We start from the raw sequence: 24,096 nt of genomic DNA, 5'->3' as shown, positions 1-24,096 counted from the left end.
GGTCGTGAAACTGGGCAAGTGAGGCCTTGCTGGCCTGTGGGATGCAGCAGAACAGTAGTTTGGGGCTAGGAATCCTTAATTAGGGCATAAGTGTGTGTTTTGTAAATTTTATTTAGTTAATATTTTGTTGTGCTGGATTTTTGTTGCTGCTCAGGGGCTTTCTCTAGTTGGGGAGAACTGGGGCTTCTCATTGCAGTGGCTTCTCTTGCGGAGCACTGGTTCTAGGGCACTTGGGCTGAGTAGTTGTGGTTCACCGACTTAGTTGCTCCAGGGCATATGGACAGGGAGGGATTGAACCAGTGTACCTGCATTGGCAGATGGATTCTTTTCCACCACGTCACCCGGGAAGTCCAGTTTGGACATAAAAATGTGACATCATTCATACCCAAACTGCTAAGATCTGGGAATATTTTAATTATTGCACAGTAGGGTGTGTTGCCCACTGTCCTTGCAGAAGATTATACAGATGGTGTTTTGTCAAACTACTTCCATTATATTAAGGTGCTCTGTGGAAAGAATATTCACTAATCAAAACAGTTTGAGAATACTGGATTAAATAACATTAAGTAGATGTCTTTACTGAAAACCTCATGTCATTAATGTGCTAATGGGGCAGTGAATCCTTGTGTCAATCAGGATATGCTAGGTTATGCTGCAACAAAAATTGACTCTAAAATTTCAGTGGCGTATATCAACAAAGGTTTATTTCACTAGTCCTGCGACACATCATCTTCTCTTTGGGACCTAGGCTGAAGCAACAGACTATTTGTCATTTGTTAGTATTCAAGAGAAATTTATCTTTATTTTTACACAGAATAAAGTGCACAGGTCTTATGATTTTCTTTGTAGAAGTGCAAGGAAGTTAATGTCGATGGGACAAACTCTGATCAGTGTAGACAGGAGACAGCAGAGTCAGCAGGTAAGTTCCCTATGTGTTCCCTCTCTGATGGGCTGTAATGGGGCACAGTTCTTTCTTTTCATCTTGGTACCAGGTGGACACACCTGAGAGAATCAGCGGTTTCTGTCATAGTGTTTAATGGAAAGTTTGTTGGGAAGCAGTGACCAGTATCACAGGACATCATCTTATATTTGAATATTGATTCCTTTATTTGGCTGCTCGGAATCTTCTTTGTGGCTCGTGGGATCTTTAGTTGTGGCGTGTGAACTCTTCTTTGCAGCATGCAGGATCTAGTTCCCAGACCAGGGGCTGAACCCAGGCCCCCTGCTTTGGGAGTGTGGAGTCTTAGCCACTGGACCACCAGGGAAGCCCCTCACCTTGTATTTGAATCTCCCTCTTTTCTCCTCACTTTAGCTGCCATGGATTATACCTCCCACGAAAGCTTTAGCATTTAAACCTTTCTTCAGGCTCTGTTTTCCAGGGAACCCAGGATAACACAGTGTGGGAAAATACCAGGGCTTTCTGGTCTCATAGACCAGTGGAATTGTGCTATGTTAGGCCTCCTTGGTATTTCTCCATCTCACAAAGTACACACTCAGCTTTGCACATGCTGTTTCTCTATATGGAACATTCTTCTTTCAGACATATGCATGGTTTATTTCCTCACCTCCTTCAGGTTGTTGCCCAAATATTGCCTACTTACTGAGACCATCCCTTCTCTCCTATTTAAATTTGCACACATATACTGCACTGTATTCCTTCACCCCTCATTTATTTTATTTATTGTTATTTCTAGAATAATAGCTCCATATTATATCTCATCATTCTTGGTAAGCTCCATGAGAGGAAAAGCATTCAGTAAGTATTTGTGGGGCAGCTGGGTAATGGATGAATGGATGGATAGAGTGATGGATGAATAGATGAACAGATGGAGCAGTCGGTGATAAGGAGCTGCTCTTTTTCATGGTTCAGGATCTCTGTAAACATGGTATAAATAAACTCCAGATGAACTTCAGTTTCAGGATTCATGGGCAGTTCAGAAAAGAACTGTTGAATCAAACTGTGCTGAATGTTTTCTTCAGTTACTCCCATCAATGGTAGAGCTAATCAATTTTGGAAGGCATCCTAGTATGCCTTCCAAACAGTCTCATTAGGCTCTTTGAAACTATTGATGTCAGAATATAGCACTCTTATCCCTTCCTTTTTCATCATTAATTAATGGGTTAAATGTCCACTATAGCAGTGTTATGGAGAAGGCAATGGCACCCCACTCCAGTACTCTTGCCTGGAAAATCCCATGGGCGGAGGAGCCTGCTGGGCTGCAATCCATGGCGTCGCTAAGAGTCGGACATGACTGAGCAACTTCACTTTCATTTTTCACTTTCCTGCACTGGAGAAGGAAGTGGCAACCCACCCCAGTGTTCTTGCCTGGAGAATCCCAGGGACGGGGGAGCCTGGTGGGCTACTGTCTATGGGGTCGCACAGAGTCAGACACGACTGAAGTGACTTAGCAGCAGCAGCATAGAAGTGTTAAAATCTAGCCCAGGAAGAAGGTGGTCCTGGACTGTTGGCTAGCTGCATCTCATTGCATCTGATGCTGCTGAGGCCTGGCCATCAGTGTGCATTTGAGGGAGACAACAAAAACCCACCGATAAGATGGCTGGAGAGCTTGCTAAGTTTAAAGGCATCCGTTAATGGACTCTCGTTTTTAGCAAAATGGAAGTTTGTTCTTTAAAAATTTTGTTTTGAATTACTAATTTATGTAGAGATAAAAGAATGCTTAGATTTTTAAGACAGATCAGCTTGTGTTCACAAAATCATTCTACGTATATTAAGATGAGGAAAGGCCATCTGTTTGTCCAGAAGATAATTGACTAGTTTTAGAGAACCTTGTAAAGTAGCAAGTGATGAACCATTTTAAGTGGGTTGCTTTAGTTATATCTACAGTTTGTTTAGTATTTTAACTATTTATAAGGCACGCTGTAATGTTGGGAAATGAGTATAAACCCTAGTTTGGGTGGTATCTAGATGTTTGTAGCCCTTGTTTAGTACCCACAATTCTAACCATAAGAGCTTCTACTTAGTGCTTATGATGATCCAGGAATCACATTCAATATTTTCAGTATGCTGTTTTTTCTTCACAACAATCTTAGGAGCAAAATATTATTATCCCCATTTTAAAGCTCAGGAAACTACCACTTAATGGGGTTGAGAACATGCCCGGGGTCTTACAGCCTTTAAGGATCACAGGCATGGCTTTACCATGTTTGTAGTTCAGTTGCCCAGTCATATCCCACTCTTTGTGACCCCATGGACTGCAGCACGCCAGGCCTCCCTGTGCCTCACCATCTTCCGGAGTTTGCCCAAGTTCATGTTCATTGCATCAGTGATGCCGTTCAGCCATCTCATCCTCTGACACCCTCTTCTCCTGCCCTCGATCTTTCCCAGCATCAGGGACTTTTCCAATGAGTTTTCTGTTTGCATCAGATGACCACAATACTGGAGCTTCAGCTTCAGCATCAATCCTTCCAGTGAATATTCAGGCTTAATCTCCCTTAAGATTGACTGGTTAGGATATAGTATACCAACACATATATATGGAATTTAGAAAGATGGTAATGATAACCCTGTATGCAAGACAGCAAAAGAGACACAGATGTATAGAACAGTCTTTTGGACTCTGTGGGAGAGTGCGAGGGTGGGATGATTTGGGAGAATGGCATTGAAACATGTATAATATCATATGTGAAATGAATTGCCAGTCCAGGTTCAATGTGTGATACAGGATGCTTGGGGCTGGTGCACTGGGATGACCCAGAGGGATGGTATGGGGAGGGAAGTGGGAGGGGGTTCAGGATGGGAAACACGTGTACACCCGTGGCGGATTCATGTTGATGTATGGCATAACCAATACAATATTGTAAAATAAAAAAAATATATATATTGACTGGTTCGACCCCTTGTGGTCCAAGGGACATTCAGGAGTCTTCTCCAGCACCACAGTTTGAAGGCATTAATTCTTTGGTGTTCTGATCTCACAACCATACATGATGACTGGGAAGACCATAGCCTTGACTATATGGACCACTGTTGGGAGAGTAATGTCTCTGCTTTTCAACACACTGTCTAGGTTTGTCATTGCTTTCCTGCCAAGAAGCAACTGTCTTCTGAATTCATGGCTGCAGTCACTATCTGTAGTGATTTTGGAGCCCAAGAAGAGGAAATCTGTCACTACTTCCACCTTTTCCCCCTCTATTGGCCATGCAGTAATCGTCTGGAAGGCATGACCTTAGTGTTTTGAATATTTAGTTTTAAGCCCGCTCTTTCACTATCCTCCCTCACCCTCATCAAGAGGCTCTTTAGTTCCTCTTTGCTTTCTGCCATTAGAGTGATATCATCTGCATATCTGAGGCTGTTGATGTTTCTCCTGCCTATCTTGATTCAGACTTGCAACTCATCCAGCCTGGCATTTCTCCTGATGTGCTGTGCATATAGGTTAGACAGAGTGACAGCAGACAGCCCTGTCATACTCCTTTCTCAATCTTAAACCAATCAGTTGTTCCATACAGGGTTTTAACTGTTGCTTCTTGACCTGCATACAGGTTTCTCAAGAGACAGGTAAGATGGTCTGGTATTCCCATCTCTCTAAGAGCTTTCCACAGTTTGTCATGATCTATACAGTCAAAGGCTTTCATGTAGTCGATGAAACAGAGATAGCTGTTTTGCTGAAATTCCCTTGCATTTTCTATACTCCAGCAACTGTTGGCAATTTGATCTCTAGTTCCTCTTCTTTTTCTAAACCCAGTGTGGACATCTGGAAGTTCTTGATTCACCGAATTCTGAAGCCTAGTATTTAACATTTTAAGCATGACCTTACTAGCATGGGAAATGAGTGCAATTGTCTGATGGTTAGAACATTCTTTAGTACCACCTTTCTTGGGAATTGGGGTGAGGATTGACCTTTTCCAGTCCTGTGGCCACTGCTGGGTCTTCCAGATTTGTTGACATAATGAATGCAACATTTTGATGGCATCCTCCTTTAGAGATTTGAATAGTTCTTTTGGAATTCCATCGCATCCAATAGCTTTATTAACAGCAGTGCTTCTTAAGGCCCACTTGGCTTCACACTCCAGAATGTCTGGGTTTGGGTGACTAACCACACCATTGTAGTGATCCGGTTCATTAAGATCTTTTTTATACAGTTCTTCCGTGTATTCTTTCCATCTCTTCTTGATCTCTTCAGCATCTACTCGGTCTCTACCATGTTTATCCTTTATTGTGCCCATCTTTGGGTGGACTCCATGCTTGCAGACTCCTGAATCCAAGCTCTGGGGTTTGAAGAAAAAGGGAAAAGGCTATATAAAAAGTGGTGAGTTCTAAACTCGCAAGTGATAAAATTTAGATGATTCAATACTACTGACATATTTCTAACCCTGGTAGAATCCACCTTGTTCAGGAGGAGGGACACATGCATGCCCATACACACACACACATGCACACATACATACAAACAATCACACACAGATACACTTTTATTTATATGCACATACACATACACACACACCAGCCCTTGGCCATTCACACCAGGGCAGTTAGCAGACACTCGTATTCTGGGATCCTTCAGACTCAGAGCCAAGTTAAAAGACAGACTAAGCGCATAATTGCTCTGAGCACCAATCTGTAAAGGTTATACCATTTCCAATGGAAATCAGAAATATGGTACTATTTAACTCAGATCTACACATGTGACATTTCTGTAACCATCAACTTACAAATCAGTCCTACTTTAGCGAAGTAGACAGTAGAAATGACAAAAATCAACCTGGTGCCAGTTCTCCTCCCTCAGTAAGAAAAGGCTGCATTAATATTGGAAGGACAGCATCAGAAGCACATATCTAATTCTTAGTTTGCCTCAGCTGCAACATATCTTGGTCCAGACCTGTTTGTGCAATGGGTGTTCTACTCTATTTCTAGTGCCAAAGTACCAGAGGCTTGAGCACTGCTCCCAGTCTTCTATTCCAACAACATTGTCTTCTTGAGCTCTCATGTGTGGTCCAATGCATGCAGTCCAGTGCTTGTCTCTGCACTTGGACTTTCCTTCTGATCCAGTGTGGAATTTGTGGAACAGATCTTGATTGCCTCACTGGCCTTCAGGCCTCTCCCAAATTTGACTTTACGTATTAGATTTCCATTTGGGTCTGGGGTAAACTACTTTTCTCTTCTTGTTATTTGGCTGTCAGACATGCTGCCAAATCTCTCTAGCCTTGGCCTGGTCTAGCTTAGCCTTTGTTTAGCTTTCCTGGGATCAGCAGCCTTCTCTGGCTTCCCAAGCATCCCAGGAATGCTTCCAGGATACCCGTGCTTGTTGAATGTTCAGGATCTGTCCTCTCCTCTGAATGTAAACTCTTTATTCAGCACTCTTTCTCTAGCACTTCACACGGGTCCCACCATGTTCGGTTAAGTACAGTAGCTCAGTCAAGTTCGACTCTTTGTGACCCTATGCGCTGCAGCATGCCAGACCTCCCTGTCCATCACCAACTCCCAGAATTTACTCAAACTCCTGTCCATCGAGCCAGTGATGCAGTCCAACCATCTCATCCTCTGTTGCCCGCTTCTCCTCCCACCTTCAATCATTCCCAGCATCAGGGTCTTTTCCAATGAGTCAGTTCTTTGCATCAGGTGGCCAAAGTATTGGAGTTTCAGCTTCAGCATCAGTCCTTATTCAGGACTGCATATTCAGGACTGATTTTCTTTAGGATGAACTGGTTGGATCTCCTTGCAGTCCAAGGGACTCTCAAGAGTCCTCTCCAACACCACAGTTCAAAAGCATCAATTCTTCGGGGCTCAGCTTTCTTTACAGTCCAACTCTCACATCCATACTTGACTAGTGGAAAAACCGTAGCTTTCACTAGACGGACCTTTGTTGGGAAAGTAATGTCTCTGCTTTTTAATACGCTGTCTAGATTGGTCATAACTTTCTTCCAAGAATCAAGCATCTTTAATTTCATGGCTGCAGTCACCATCTGCAGTGATTTTGGAGGCCCCCCAAAAAAGAAGTCTGTCACTCTTTCCCCATCCATTTGCCATGAAGTGATGTGATCAGCTGCCATGATCTTAGTTTTCTGAATGTTGAGTTTTCTGAATGTTGAGCACCTCACTTGGGGCCTGCCATGGAGAAGATGATAAATAAGTATTTGTCGAATAAATAAGCGAATGTATGTTTATTTACTTTGTTTGCAGGTACATGACACTTAGGATGTGCCTGGAAATATTGTTAGGATTTTATGCACATGAAACTCATTGAAATGTTTTTTAACATGCCATGTATCCCACTAGACTGTTTGTTCCTTGAGGACAGAATTTGTGCTGATGTCTAGTACAGTATCTGACAATATATTTTGATTACATGAAAACATCTATAGTTTTAATTGTTAAAATTACATTTCTGAATCTATGTCTTTCTGCTCTGAGCAACATGAAAACACACATCTCTTAACTTATAAATGCTCATGTTTAAATGGGAAAAAACAAAAACAAATGGGCCATTTCATGGCTAAATTATCTTAATTTTATTTTCTTGCTTGACAATTTCTGTTGCTATATAGTTTCATATTCTGTTATTTTCCTTTGCTTAGCTATCTACTGCTGTATAACAAATTACCCCCAAATTCAGGGTAATTTTATATATACTAAAATTTAGCCTTGCTCACCACTATATGGGTCAGACATTCAGGGAAGTTGCAGCTGAGCAGTTCTCACTGGGGTATCTCACACAGTTGCAGTCAAGTGTCCGCTGTGCCTACAGTCATCAGAATCTCAGCTGCACTGGACATCCATGATGGCTTACACAAGCCTGGCAGCTGATCCTGGCTGTCAGGTAGGAATGCAGTTTGGGTTGTCCACCGGAGTACCTACACCTGTCCTCTGCATTTGTCCTGGGATTCTCAGAGCATGGTGGCTGGGTCCCAAGAGAGAGCTATCCAGAGAGCAGGTATTCAGAGAGAACTAAGCAGAAGCTGCCAGGCCTTGGAAGTCACATAGCATCACTTCTCCTAAATTCTATTTCTTCCAAATAAGGCTAGCCCAGGTTCAAGGCAGAAGGGGGGAATTAGACCCTGCCGATTTATGGGAGGAGTGTCAGAGCATTTGTGGCCATCTTGTCAAACATCCACAACAAGGTTAGCCCTGAACTGATGAATGAAAAAGTAATGCCTATGTAAGCATATTTGGAAAACATGCTCTCCCAAATTCTGACTTCTGTAAAAACTTGGATTCTTCTTTGCTTTTTGTCTGCACTGTGTCACTTGTGGGATTTTAGTTCCCTGAGCAGGATCAAACACAGGCCCTTGGCAGTGAGAGCTTGGAGTTCTAACTACTGAACCGCCAGGGAACTCCCTGCATTTATTCTGAAGTGTTATTAGGTCCAAAATTAAACATCGTTTTTATCACAAGAAAAGGTCTACTTATACAAACTTTTGGGCATAAGGTGAAACGAAGGAAAAAAGAGAAATAGAATGAAGTCAGAGCTGGCCTCTACTTACCTGGCAGGATCCACCACTCCAGATATTTCCTCCTTCATCTGTTTCCATACTTGAAATCCCTCCAGTGAAGGCTTCTACCAAATCTTTAGACAACACTCACTGCGATATAGATAACACTTAGAGAAGAATAGCATTTTAGTCTTTTGAAACTATTACCCCTTGGGTGTTAAAAGTGTGAATGAAGAGGCCCTGTTGGTTGAACATAGATTTGTTTTTATAGGCATGATAAAAATTCTGGGAAAATTTAAAATTTTGCAAGAAACAATGGAAAAGAACTCAGTTATTGAAGTGGAACATCCTTGTATTTGTCATCCTACAAAGGTTATAGTTATGAACTGAACTCCCCATTCCATTTAGTGATTTGGTAAATCCCAAAGCAGTGTCAAGATAAAGAATAAATGGCATCTCAGAAGCAATGAGTAAACCCTAAATGGGAATGGATCTGTTTATGTCATCATCTAATATATGGAGACAGCTACTCTACAGTATTTATTGGTACTTATCTCTTGAGGTAACACCTTCAACTCAATAGTTCTTTTCTATTTTTAATGTCCTTCTGCCACAACCTGTTCTTACATCCATTTTTCTTACTGAACATAGATGTGTGCAGAGGCTTGAGTGTTTTTCTAGGTTATTTTTTTTTTCTTCCATAGGAACAGATTGTGTTTCATTTGAAGTGTGTTAAGTTGCATCAGGCGTTACAGATTGGCAGTGTACCTTCATTTTGGACACAAAGGAAGCCATTCTCATGTCTGCTGTGTGAAAACTGAAACTTGGGTCTTATATATATTTAAAGTATTGTGGTAGAAAACACATAACATTCAGTCCACTATCTTAACTATTTTTAAATGTACAGCTTCAGTAGTGTTAAGCATGATCACATTACGATATAACCTTTCACATCCTTATATACTTTTTTGTGTGTCTACATCTTGGTCAGAGAAGCAAGTAGCCTCTCACCCTGTGTAGACAGGCTTGATCTGTTGTCTCAGGCCTCAGACATGGTTGAATGGGGAATTTAGAATTAGGTGTTGGACCTGTAAGAAACCAGGGAGGCATTAACTCCGTTGGACCCACTGTGCATTAGAGGCAGACATGCCATTTTCTGGTTGTTATGAGGTTACAGGATGGGGTATCATCTTTACTATATCACTGCTTGAGTTTCAGGACACTCTGTGCAAGGGTCAAAATGGTCACTTGTGCCCCTAGTGTTACTCCTGTGAAACTCTCCATCACCTTGCACCCTTTTGCTTTTATCCATCAGTGGATTGGTAAGACTCATCTGCGGGTGACAAAGCCAGAATATACACATGTAATTTCCAAAGCTCAGACCCTTCAGCTAAACTACATCTTACTACCACCTGTTCAAAAGGACCCAATAAATGTATTTTTAGGTGCTGATGTTCAGAAATCTGCATGTTAATAGGTTCTGAAGTTAAAGAGTGTTGGCTTGTGACTCCCCTGGAAAGTAATTTTCATTGTTAGAAACCTTACCAGCCAATGAAGTAAGAGTTGTTCCTATTTTTGACATGCCAGTGATCAAATGATAGATATGAAACTGTATGAATTTTAGATTGCAACTGGTGACCTCAATTTTGCAATATCAGTAAATGATTTCTTTGTTTTCTAGAGATATTTTATTAACTTTTTCTTTTGAAAAATTTTAAACCTAACAGAAATGTTGCTAGTGTAAGTACAATGAATTCCTGATGGCCGGTACCTAGATCCACCAGTTGTTAACATGTTGCTATGTTTGCTTTTGCTCTCATTCGACGTGTATTTTCCTTATTGAGGTGAAATGTACGTAATATAAAGTTAACCATTCTGAAGGGAACAATTCAGTAGCATTTGGTACATTCATAATATATTCATTTATATTTAGGTCCAAAGCATTTTATTTACCTCAAAATAAAACCCATATCCAGTAAGCAGTTACTCCTCATTTGCCTTCTGCCCAGCCCCTGGCAACCATGAGTCTGCTTTCTGTCTCTATGGATTTGCCTGTTTTGGATATTTCATATAAATGGAATCATACAATATGTGACCTTTTTGTGTTTGGCTTCTCAGTGTAATATGCTCGGGCTTCATCCACAAGGTAGTGTGTATCACTAATTTTACCACAGACACTTTTCACTCACTTAACATCCTCCTGCTCCCACTTCACCCTACAAACAGACTGGATAGGAACTTGTGGTCTTGAAACTGAGCCAGACTCTGTGGGGCCTTCTTGGCAACATACCCTCCATGTCTCCTACCTCTTGTTTGTAAAAAGGATTTAGCCTCTTAGACCTTCCCCACGTTCCAAAGAGTATATTTAATCAGAGAAGTGGGAAAATACGGAAACAACAGCAATAGCCATCAAGCAAGACAAAATTACAGTAGTTTAACCATAAAATAAAATCAAAGACCTTTAGTTCCTCCTTAAGGGTTATAGATAATATCCTGAGCCATACCTTGAATTGTTTTTGAGGATACTAAAACCCTACCAAGTGTAAGAAAGTAACTGCATGCTGATCACAAACATGTAGATCCCAGATTGGTAGGAACCAGAAGGTTGATGATGTTAACTTCCAATATACCACCCAGTGACCTCACCACAATCAATTCGAAGAATGTCCACAAGCTGATCATGCACCCTACAACCTTCAAACCTAATAATGTTGCCTTTAAAAACCCTTCCCTGAAAGCCATCACAGGGTTCAGGTCTTTTGAGCATGAGCTACCCATTCTCCTTGCTTGGCCCTGCAATAAACACTGTCCTTTCCTTCACCCAACCCCATGTCAGTAGATTGATTTTGCTGCAAGTCAGGCAAGCAAACCCAAGTTTGGCTCAGTAACCATCTCTTAAGTCCTGTCCCATAGTTTTGTTCTTTTTTTTTTTTTTTAAATCAAGTGCTCTTTGGGGAAAGGGTGGCTGTTTATTCAAGTATATGTGTGTCATATCCCATAGACTTATTTAATAGTTTAAATGGACATAAAGAAGCAAATACCCAAAGATAATCACACTAAATAGCTATATCACTCTGGATATGTCACTTAATCTCTCTTACACTTAGTTTCTCCACAACGAGACTGGATCTAAGCCCTAAGAGTCATTGTAATGAAAATTGTATGACTCTTTTCCCCAGACATTCTGGCTTATTTGTTCCTTAATCTGTTATTCCAGGGAGCTACTTTTTCTCTGTGGTATATTAGAGTAAAACTGATATCGTTGAACCACTGGGTGTGTGATCCTGGAGGTTATAATCTATAGCTTGGACGAGTTTACAATTCAGTTGGAGCTAAGAAATAGGTGAGCATGTGACAACAGGGATATTTATAACCAGAGGACAAATCTTGTTAAGAGGGATTAAAAATTCATTGTTGCACAACATACGTACCCTGTAGAGAAACTGGTAAAAGTGCCAACAAGAAATATCAGTCTGCCCTCATCTTCACGTGTCACTGCCCTCTTTGATTTGACCAGTCATCTGTGGGTCAAATGGCTACAGAATGCTTCTGGAAAGCAAGTGGCATTTTAAAATTAAAGCTTACCTAGCTGGTACACCAGACAGAACATTCTCTCTTAATTTTAGTGCTCAATTTGTTTTTATTTGTTCCAAACGTTTATTATAAAACTTTTCAAACACACAGCAAAATGGAAAGAATTTTACAGTAAACCTCTATATACCTACCTCCTAGGATCTACTGTCAACATTTTACTGTACTTGTTTTATTATGTATTTATCCATCCTTCTATCCATTCATTGATCCATCTTTTTTGGGGGAAGGATTTTGAAGTAAATTACAGATGTCCTTATGCATGTCATTAGAATTTTAGGCTTTGTTTATCAGTTTTTCTTTTGATGTAAAATATATATACAATGAAATATGTAAATCTTAAAGTATGCATTCATTGAGTTTTGACAGCTGCACACAACTAGTTAATCCAAAATCCTATCAAAGCAGATAATGTAGCATTTGTGTTTTTATTTAATTTTTATTATAAATATATTGTTCTCAAAAATGTGATAGCATGACTAGTTAAATTGAGAGACTACAGTCACCTGCCCCTTCCTCTCAATCTCCTCTTTCTGCTTCTCAAAGGCAACTACTTTCAAATCTTTTACCTACTTCTGGGAATTCTTTCTATATCCCTGTATAGAATGTTGTTACTTCTATTGTAATTGTAACTTTTCAATTTTAGAATTATCTCTTGGTTAGCTACTTTGGAAGAATAGGATTTAGCTACCTCAAACAATTCCTTAAACATAGTCCTTGGGGTCACAAAAAGACGGACATGACTGAGCAACTTTCACTTTAACAGATCTAAAAGTATTTTTATTCTAGCATCATATTCAAGTGATCATTTGTCTATCAGTTCAGTTCAGTTCAGTCGCTCAGTCGTGTCCGACTCTTTGCGACCCCATAAATCACAGCACGCCAGGTCTCCCTGTCCATCACCAACTCCCGGAGTTCACAGAAACTCATGTCCATCGAGTTGGTGATGCCATCCAGCCATCTCATCCTCTGTCATCCCCTTCTCCTCTTGCCCCCAATCCCTCCCAGAATCAGGGTCTTTTCCAATGAGTCAACTCTTCACATGAGGTGGCCAAAGTATTGGAGTTTCAGCTTTAGCATCAGTCCTTCCAATGAACACCCAAGACTGATCTCCTTTAGGATGGACTGGTTGGACCTCCTTGCAGTCCAAGGGACTCTCAAGAGTCTTCTCCAACACCACAGTTCAAAAGCATCAATTCTCAGTACTCGGCTTTCTTTCTGGTCCAACTCTCACATCCATACATGACTACTGGAAAAACCATAGCTTTGACTAGATGGACCTTTGTTAGCAAAGTAATGTGTCTGCTTTTTAATATGGCTTCTAGATTGGTCATAGCTTTTCTTCCAAGGAGCGAATACCTTTAATCTCATGGCTACATCATCATCTACAGTGATTTTGGAGCCCAAGAAAATAATGTCTGTCACTATTTCCATTGTTTCCCTATCTATTTGCCATGAGGTGATGGGACCAGATACCATGATCTTAGTTATTTGAATGTTGACTTTTAAGCCAGCTTTGTCACTCTCCTCTTTCACGTTCATCAAGAGGCTCTTTTGTTCTTTTTCACTTTCTGCCATAAGGGTGGTGTCATCTGCATATCTGAGGTTATTGATATTTCTCCTGGCAGTCTTGATTCCAGCTTGTGCTTCATCCAGCCCGACATTTCACATCATGTGCACTGCATATAAGTTAAAGAAGCAGGGTGACGATAGACAGCCTTGATGTACTACTTTCTCAATTTGGAACAAGTCTGTTATTCCATGCCCAGTTCTAACTGTTGCTTTTTGACCAGCATACAGGTCTCACAGGAGGCAGGTCAGGTAGTCTGATATTCCCATCTCTTAAATTATCCACAGTTTGTTGTGATCCACATAGTCAAAGGCTTTGGCATAGTCAGTGAAGCAGAAGTAGATGTTTTTCTGGAATTCCCCTTGACTAGACGGCCCTTTTTGGCAAAGTAATGTCTCTGCTTTTTAATATGCTGTCTAAGTTGGTCATAACTTTTCTTCTAAGGAACAAGCATCTTTTAATTTCATGGCTGCAGTCACTGTCTGCTGTGATTTTGGAGCCCCCCAAAAGTAAAGTCAGCCACTGTTTCCACTGTTTCCCCATCTGTTTGTCATGAAGTGATGGGACCAGATGCCATGATCTTGGTTTTCTGAATGTTGAGCTTTAAGCCAACTTTTTCACTCTCCTCTTTCACTTTCATCAAGAGGCTCTTTTGTTCTTCTTCACTTTCTGCCATAAGGGTGCTGTCATCTGCATATCTGAGGTTATTGATATTTCTCCTGGCAATCTTGATTCCGGGTTATGCTTCATCCACCCCAGCATTTCTCATGATGTACTCTGCATATAAGTTAAATAAGCAGGGTGAAAATATACAGGGTGAAAATATACCTATAATGTTCTAATAGGGCATACTCCTTTTCCTATTTGGAAGCAGTCTGTTGTTCCATGCCCAGTTCTAACTGTTGCTTCCTGACCTGCATACGGGTTTCTCAAGAGGCAGGTCAGGTGGTCTGGTATTCCCATCTCTTTCAGAATTTTCCACAGTTTATTCGGATCCACACAGTCAAAGGCTTTGGTATAGTCAATAAAGCCCAAATAGATGTTTTTGTGGAACTCTCTTGCTTTTTCGATGATCCCGTGGATGTTGGCAGTTTGATTTCTGGTTCCTCTCCTTTTTCTAAAGCCAGATTGAACATCTGGAAGTTCATGGTTCATGTATTCCTGAAGCCTGGTTTGGAGAATTTTGAGCATTACTTTACTAGTGTGTGAGATGACTGCAATTGTGTGGTAGTTCGAGCATTCTTTGGCATTGCCTTTCTTTTGGAATTGGAATGAAAACTAACCTTTTCCAGTCCTGGGACCACTGCTGAGTTTTCCACATTTGCTGGTATATTGAGTGCAGCCCTTTCACAGCATCATCTTTTAGGATTTGAAATAGCTCAACTGGAATTCCATCACCTCCACTATCTTCATTTGTATTGATGCTTCCTAAGGCCCACCTTGATTTTGCATTCCAGGGTGTCTGGCTGTAGGTGAGTGATCATACCATTGTGGTTGTCTGGGTCCTGAAGATCTTTTTTTGTATAGTTTTTCTGTGTATTCTTGCCACCTCTTCTTAATATTGTCTGCTTCTGTTAGGAAGCATTCTGTCCTTTATTGAGCCCATCTTTACATGAAATGTTCCCTTGGTATCTCTCATTTTCTTGAAGAGATCTCTAGCCTTTCCCATTCTATTGTTTTCCTCTTTTTCTTTGCATTGATCACAGAGGAAAGCTTATCTTACCTCTCCTTGCTATTCTTTGCAACTCTGCATTCAAATGGGTAAATCTTTCCTTTTCTCCTTTGCTTTTCACTTCTCTTCTTTTCATAGCTATTTGTAAAGCCTCCTCAAACAGCCATTTTGCTTTTTGTGCATTTCTTTTTCTTGGGGATGGTCTTGATCCCTGTCTCCTATACAATGTCATTGGTCATAATTCTAGTTATTGTATCCAAGTTTCTTTATTGCTTACACTGTAATCAGGTGCTTAGGCTTCTCTTTTTACATCTTTTGTCTTTTATAGACAGTTATTGTTTTATCTGATGCTTTTGCAAAGTGCTTCACCTTCAAGAAGATTCATAGGAAGGACCTTTTGATAGTGACAGGCCTCTGATAAATTTCAATTGTATTAATATTTCTAAACTGGCTAAGAACTTAAAGAATCTTAATGGAAGACCTGACGGCTTCATAAAAAATTGACAAAAGGGTTGGTTACTGAGTGAACTAGTGAATATGGTTATAACTTTTACTAGTTTTGTCTAGAATATTGCTGGTTTTGATCTGTGTTTTTCAGATTAAGGAAGCCCTTCCCCTCAAGTTGGTTTTGATTTATAGCACTTTGGTAAACTACACCTGTGGGTAGAATTGACGCTTTTTCTTTCTCTCTGCCTGGTCCCTCCAGATACTGGACACTCTTGGGTTCTGAGCAGCCTTAGCAGATGAATGGGAAAGACTGTCTCCTGTCATGTGCAGGAATTGTGATATTTTGGGGACCTCTAGAAGAGAGAAGTTCACTGAGGTGGAGTGTGAGAGCAGGTTTTGCCATGGCTTTCCTGGCTTTGAGAGGCTTTTGGGGAATTTGGTCTGAGACTTCTGAAGAGTTCCACCACAGCCACTTTGTGTCCTGTGTGCTTAGTCACTCAGTTGTGTCTGACTCTTTGTGACCCCATGACTGTGGCCCACCAGGCTCCTCTTTCCATTTAATTCCCCAGGCAAGAATACTGGAGTGAGTTGCCATTCCCTTTTCCAGGGAATCTTCCTGAGCAGAGATCTCCTGTGTTATGGGCAAATTCTTTACCATCTGAGCCACCAGAGAAGCCCTACCCAAAAGTAACATGGGAATTATGCAGGCCTAATGCCTGTGTGTTAGTTGCTTAGTCGTGTCTCTCTCTTTCTGACCCCATGGACTGTAGCCCACCAGGCTCCTCTGTCCATTTTGGAGGCGCATATATGGTCAGTTGACCATATTTTGCAAATTAGTCTTGATTCGGCTGTTTGGTGGAGATGAGGGTAATTTTAGAGCAATGTTATATTTTGCTGCTGCTGCTGCTAAGTCGCTTCAGTCGTGTCCAACTCTGTGCGACCCCATAGATGGCAGCCCACCAGGCTCTGCCATCCCTGGGATTCTCCAGGCGAGAACACTGGAGTGGGTAGCCATTTCCTTCTCCAATGCAGGAAAGTGAAAAGTGAAAGTGAACTTGCTCAGTTGTGTCCGACTTTTGCGACTCCATGGACTGCAGCCTACCAGGCTCCTCTGTCCATGGGATTTTCCAGGCAAGAATCCTGGAGTGGATTGCCATTGCCATCTCCAAATATTGTATTTTAGTGGATGTTAAATTCTACTTCTGTTAATTGAGGTCTGTGTTTTTGAAGGTTATTGTGTTAACCATACTTTTGCTCTGATGTTCTGGAAAGAAAATGATCTAGTGAAATTGTCACAGAGCGTAACTGCTCATGAAGTGCAACATTGCTTTAAGTCTTCTGCTAAAAGCACATTTACATGCTTGTGTGACAATTGAGTATAAGTGATAACATGTTGGCTCTCAGTGAGAAAAATAAAGTGTTTCCTCATCAACATACCTCTGAGCCTGCTCACGAGATCTGATTAATTTTCCTGCAATATGAATAACTAGCAAAATACAGAGGAGACCTCGCACTGAGGGACATAATCTGAACCTGGGGTAACCTGGGGTAGGAGCCAGCACCCCAGCATCAAGGGATGGGTATTTTGATCATCACTGCTTTCTGATTTGGAAGATGTGACATCAAAAGGGGAACTGATCGAAAAATCTGCACATGTTGCGGGGGTGGGGGGGGGAGTCATTCTGGTTTACACAGGGTTTCACGTAAATTTTACTGACCAGAGCAACCATTCTGTCATCGTTCAGATATGCATTGTACATCTGCTTTGGCCATTGAGGAAGGGAATCATTTTGAAAGTCAAAATGGAGTAGTTGTGGTTTATACATCCAAAGTAGAACTAGGTGACATTGTATATGTGATTTTAGACATGTTCTTGTATCCTTGAACCATTGAGTTTTCTGAACTGTATTGCAGATGAGGACAAAATTCACAGGCAGGTGTGGTTTATCTTAGAATGTGCTTACTGCTTGTATTATGCTTTCTGGTCATCATCTCCCCTGTGTTGTGCCTGTTAGATGTCTTACATTTTCTCCCTTGTCTCAGGGAGTAAATCTGTTCGTAGACGGAGCAGCAACACTGGCTTTACTGTGAGATATGTCTAATTGCTGGGTGTGCAGTGAGATGTTGCTGTTGTCCTCCTTGGGACTTCTGTGGAAAATTGACGTGGCTGATATGATGATGTAGGGACTACTGAAAGTGGAGGGGAGGGGGAGACTCACCATTCCTGGTTCCATGTGCCAATACATCAGAAGGACCCCTGTAGGTAAATGTCACTGTACAGCTGACAGCCCATGAGCCCCCTGGGCTCTGTTATGTGGAATGGAATAGGCTGGCTTCTGGGTACACAGTTCCAACTAATGGGATTCAGTTCAGTTGCTCAGTCGTGTCCGACTCTTTGCGACCCCATGGACTGCAGCACACCAGGCCTCCCTGTCCATCACCAACTCCCGGAGCCTACTCAAACTCATGTCCGTTGAGTTGGTGATGCCATCCAACCATCTCATCCTCTGTCATCCCCTTCTCCTGTCTTCGATATTTCCCAGCATCAGAGTCTTTTCCAATGAGTCAGTTTTTTGCATCAGGTGCCAAAGCATTGGAGTTTCAGCTTCGGCATCAGTCCTTCCAATGAATATTCAGGACTGATTTCCTTTAGGATGGACTGGTTGGATCTCCTTGCTGTCCAAGGCACTCTCCAGTTTCTTCTCCAATGCCACAGTTCAAAAGCAGCACTTTTTTGGCACTCAGCTTTCTTTATACTCCAACTCTTACATCTGTACATGACTACTGGAAATAATGGCATTAACTGGCTCATATTTGGAAGACCTAATGGGTTCACCTGTAATGGCACTCAGCATAACATGGGGGTGCAGACCTGTGCTATGACAGCTGAGACTAAGCCAGTGAAATGTTTCTCTTAGAGCCAGGGCCCACTCCTCCCAGGGGGGTGACTCTGGGTTTGTGACCAGCCGGGGTGGCCAGTCTGCATTGTATTTGTGGTATCTGGTGGAAGTGTCCCCTGTACAAACCTGACCCCAGCAATATGACAGAGGAGGGGCTGGCCAAGATTGTCTAGGTCATATGGGGTGTGTTGGAGAGGAAGGTATGTTTGGGCCCCCCAAGATGCCTGTGGTCCTAATGTCTATCCCTCCCCTGCCCGAGCAGTGCCTGTTGCACCTGCACCCTACTCACACGACTCACCTTCCTAGTACTTTCCCCAGACCCCAGCTGGTGATTATTCTTATCAAAAGGGTTATGAGGAGAGGACCCCCCTCCTGGTTTCCCTGGTAACTAATGAGCCCACCTGATGTCAATTTTGGCTTTAATGGGCACCCTCCCCCTCTCCTGAGGAGTGAAGCCTGCCACCATGACCTGCCTCCCATCACCACACACGGTGGGGTGTTCCCCCAGGACCTTGCTTCAATTAGGTAGGCTCCCCCATCCATTAAACCATGATGTCTCCATCATGCACTCCGGGCTGTTTCTTTGGTCTTGAAGCTGGGTACATTTAGGGATTATAGGCCTGCGGGGTGCAGCCCAACACCACCCAAAAGCCCTCCCATTCCATCCCCACACCTAGCTTGTAAAACATCTTTTGGTTCATACTTTCCCTCTTTGTGAAATCAGTATGTTTAGGTGCTTCCTTTTTTTTTTTTTTTTCAGAAGAGCTACAACAAGTACTTGTGAGGGTTCAGAAGGCAGCTCCTCAGCAGCCACAGCCCTTCAAACATGTACATTGTTCCATGTACAGTTCTCATTGTTGCTTCTTGACCTGGTTCCTCAGGAGACAGGTAAGGTGGTCTTGGTATTCCCATCTCTTCAAGAATTTTCCAGGTTCTTGTGATCCACACAGTTAAAGGCTTTAGCATAGTCAATGAGGTAGATGTTTTTCTAGAATTCCTTACTTTATGATCCAACGAATGTTGGTAATTTGATATCTGGTTTCTCTGCCTTTTCTGAATCCACCTTGCACATCTGGAATTCTCAGTTCAAATACTGATGAAGCCTAGCTTGAAGGATCTTGAGCATAACCTTACTAGCATGTGAAATAAGCCGAATTATACAGGAGTTTGAACATTCTTTGGCATTGCCCTTCTTTGCAATTGGAATGAAAACTGACCTTTTCCAGTCCTGTGGCCACTGCTGAGCTTTCCAAATTTGCTGACATATTGAGTGCAGCACTTTAACAGCACCACCTTTTAGGATTTTCACTAGCTCAGCTGGAATTCCATCACCTCCATTAGCTTTATTCATAGGAATGCTTCCTAAGGCCTATGTGATTTCACACTCCAAGATATCTGGCTCTTAGGTGAGGGACCACACCATTTTGGTTATCTGGATGGTTAAGACCCTTTTTGTACAATTCTTCTGTGTATTCTTGCCAGCTCTTGTTAATCTCTTCTGCTCCTGTTAGTTCCTTACCGTTTTTTTCCTTTTTAGTGCCCATTCTTGCCTGAAATATTCCCTTGATATCTCCAATTTTATTGAAGAGATGTCTAGTCTATCCCATTCTCTGGTTTTCCTCTACTACTTTGCACTGTTCATTTAAGAAGGCCTTCTAATCTATTCTTGCTATTCCCTGGAACTGTATCACCATGTGATTAAACTAAGCATGGTCTTTGACCTCTTCATAGGCACAGGGCACCATAGCACCTCTAAGGATGAGTGTCCAGCTCAACCAGCAAGCATGGGCAGGGAAGGAGGAAGACTTTCTGAAAGAAGGGACATGAGCCTCAGATGTATCCTAAAGGGAGAGGAGGCCAAGAGGAGGAGGAATGGTATTCCAGATGCTGGAAACAGGAGGAGCACGGCCTGGAAGGCTCCTGTATGCAAAAATTTAAGTAGCACTATATTTCAGTCAGAGCATCAACAGACATAGAGAAGATTAGAGGAAAAGTTGGAGAAGGAAATGGCAACCCACTCCAGTATTCTTGCCTAGAGAACCCCACGGACAGAGGAGCCTAGTAGGCTGCTGTCCATAGGGTCGCACAGAGTTGGACACGACTAAAGTGACTTAGCATGCATCCATGCATTGGAGAAGGACCTGGCAACCCATTCCAGTATTCTTGCCTGGAGAATCCCAGGGACAGAGGAGCCTGGTGGGCTGCCGTCTATGGGGTCTCACAGAATTGGACACGACTGCAGTGACTTAGCAGCAGAAGCAGAGGAAACGTTTGAGACTCGGAGTCTGTGTCACCGAGGGAGTCATATGCTCTCTTCTCAAGCTTGGGCTTTATCCTTAAGGCAACTTTAAGCCATGGAAAGACTTTCAAACAATGTGACAGGAGCAGATATATCACACGGACCATCAGTTAATGCAGAAGGGAGAGGTGGCTTTGCTAGTAGTCCAGGTAGAGGGGATGGTGAGCTCCGGAAATGGGGGCCATTGGAGAACAGATAGAAATGGAGAAACAGTCACATGATAAAATCAACAGGACTCCAGGGCTAACTGGAGCGGGGTCTGAGAGATGGTGCTGTGGAGGCTGGATCTCTAAGGGATTGTGTACTTGGTGGCATCTCCATCTGGGACACAGGAGGATTTAAGTGGAGCCTGCCCCGAAGGGAAGGAGATGTGCTCAGGCTGAGTCTTAGTTGTTAGTGGCTGGAGATGATGTCCCCCTTGATGAAATAATTTTCCATATTCTTTTGAAACCAGCCAGTGTAGATCACACTTCAGAATCATTTCTTTCTTTGTTTTTTTTTTTTAAGTAAAAGGGTTAAAATGAAATATTTGGGCACCCAAAGGAACTAGCTCCAATTTTTCAGAAATTATGGGTTGTAAGTTTTCTCATTTCCTAAGTCAGGTGAGGTATTGTTGTGCTGTAAATATGCCTGCACATGGAGTGAATTACATTAGATGGGCAGCATGTCCATTGATTGTTTCTAAGACTCTTTGGTACTTTCTGAGTCTCTTATACATCTGAATCTCTATAAACTGTTTTGGAGAAGCTTTGGCCTTAGCTCAGCTTTTCAATGACTTGCTTGAGGGCAGAGGTGAATGCAGTCATCTTCTTAGAACACAAGTGGATTTCCTAGAAAAAGAGCAGCAGGGAACACCATGAACAGAAATGCCTCATATTCTTGGGACAATCTATTCTCCACCCAGGTCACTTGAGAAAAGAAATCCAAATGCACTTCCAGAAAGTGAAGAGAGAGGGAATGTCAGAATTCTCAGAGCCTCTTAGTGCTTTTGCTACTTGAGTCCACTTCAATCTTCACCACAAACCACTGGGTAATGAAAATGGAATTTACACACTTCTTTTCACAATATTATGGGATGTAGAAAGTCTAAATGAAGTTGTTAGCATCCTTATCGGTGGTTTTTTACATTTGGTGACCTTCAGTGAGATGTTTGGAAAGTCTGTCAACCTCTTGGAGATACTCCCAGCATGAACCCCCAAATTGACCCAGCAGGACATGTACCACATGTGGAGCACATGCAGAGTCCCTCCTTGTGCTTGTCTTTTGTTAGGTTACCTGAAGTGAAACTAGAATTCAAAGAGTAAGGTCCTGTGTAACTGTCACTGAGGTGTACTGAGGACTTACTAAGTGCTAGTCACTTTTGTAAGTCCTTTGCAAACTCATTTACACTCCCGCACAATCCTATTTCACAGATGAGAGTGTGGCGGCATACAGAGGGTCAGTGAGTTGTCCAGAGCCACAGCCGAGAGGTGGAAGAACTGAGATTCAAACGCAGAGCTCTGGAGCCTGCATGTTTTTAAAAACTTTTTTTATATTTATTTATTTGGCTGCACCAGGACTTAGCTTTGGCACTTGAAATCTTGGATCTTAGTTTTGTAGGTGCAAGGCTGTTGGTTTTCAAGGTTACCAAAGAACAGTGAAGAAGGGGATGGACAAGTTAAAATACCACAAAGCTTGCTGATCTTATGGAGATTGAGCCACTTTTCTTGAATAAACATTTTTCATGATTGTTCTAAAACTTTGGTTAACCTCCAGAGTTCAGAAAAACTTGACATTTTTTTTTTTTTAAGTCCTCCGGATGCTTTTTAGGCATTCACTTCACCCTTTCCGAAGTGCTTCCTTCTTATTCAGTTTTTTAGTTAATATTTTTTACAATTCTTTGCCTAAATTTCTTATCTCATTCTTAAACTACATGAAAAGAGTAATCATATTTTAAAGCTTGTGTCTTATAACTTTAGCTGTAGTGACTATGATCTGTTAATTACCGTTACCATTATTATACCATTACTAGATGCAGAAGTGAAGAATTTATTTATTTTTATTAAAATATAGTGTTGTCAAAATGTTGAGTTGCATCATTCCTAGTAATCTGAATGGTGTACTAGAAAGTTCACCTCCTCAAATGTCTTTTCCTTGTGTGATGGATGACTGTTTAAGGTTAAATAATCTCCAGAATGCTTACCTGAGTCAACATCCTATTCTCTGCATCAGTTATGTTCAGTTGCTCAGTCATGTCTGACTCTTTGCGACCCCATGGACTGCAGCACACTAGGCCTCCTTGCCCATCAGCAACTCCCAGAGTTTACTCAAACTCATCCATCGAGTTGGTGATGCCATCCAACCATCTCATCCTCTGTTGTCCCCTTCTCCTGCCTTCATTCTTTCCCAGCATCAGGGTCTTTTCCAGTGAGTCGGTTCTTTGCATCAGGTGGCCAAAATATTGGAGTTTCAGCTTCAGCATCAGTCCTTCCAATGAATATTCAGGACTGATTTCCTTTAGGATTGATTGGTTGGATCTCCTTGCTGTCCAAGGTACATTCCAGAGTCTTCTCCAACACCGAAGTTCAAAAGCATCAATTCTTCTGTGCTCATCTTTCTTTATAGTCCAACTGTCACATCCATACATGACCACTGGAAAAACCATATCTTTGACTAGACGGCCCTTGGTGGCAAAGTAATGTCTCTGCTTTTTAATATGCTGTGCAGGTTGGTCACAGCTTTTAAGTTTAAAAGCTTGTTTACTTTCTTTTGCCCACTTTTGATTGATGTCTTCATTAACCCCTTTAATTTTAACCATGTGTTACTACATTTCAGGTTGTGTTTTATAAGCAGCACATAATCATATTTTGTTTTTAGCCTAGTCTGAGCAAGACTTTATTATGGAGTGTAAACCATTTACAATTAGCATAAGAATTGAATGCATTTCCTCCTATTTCTGGAATCTTTTTCATACTCTCTTTCTGGCTCATTTGCTATATTTTCTACATTTTCTTCTCACTTGCATTGTTTTCTTTGGTGATAATTTGAAAGGTGGTTCTTAATTCTAGTAGTGATTGCCTTTAAGTTCATTAGATGTAACCCTTAAACCATGCTTCTTTGGTTGTCAAAATGAAGAGCAAATGAGTAATTTTTTTTATATCACCTCTTTAAGAATTAATAGGCTTTATTTTTATTTGTTTTGTTTTGCTTTTACATCCACAAATTCTCATCTTTACTAATGTAATCTAGG

The sequence above is a fragment of the Bos javanicus genome, chromosome X, assembly GCF_032452875.1.
Source record: "Bos javanicus breed banteng chromosome X, ARS-OSU_banteng_1.0, whole genome shotgun sequence".
Taxonomy (NCBI): domain Eukaryota; kingdom Metazoa; phylum Chordata; class Mammalia; order Artiodactyla; family Bovidae; genus Bos; species Bos javanicus.
Note: the sequence above shows the minus strand (reverse complement) of the source record.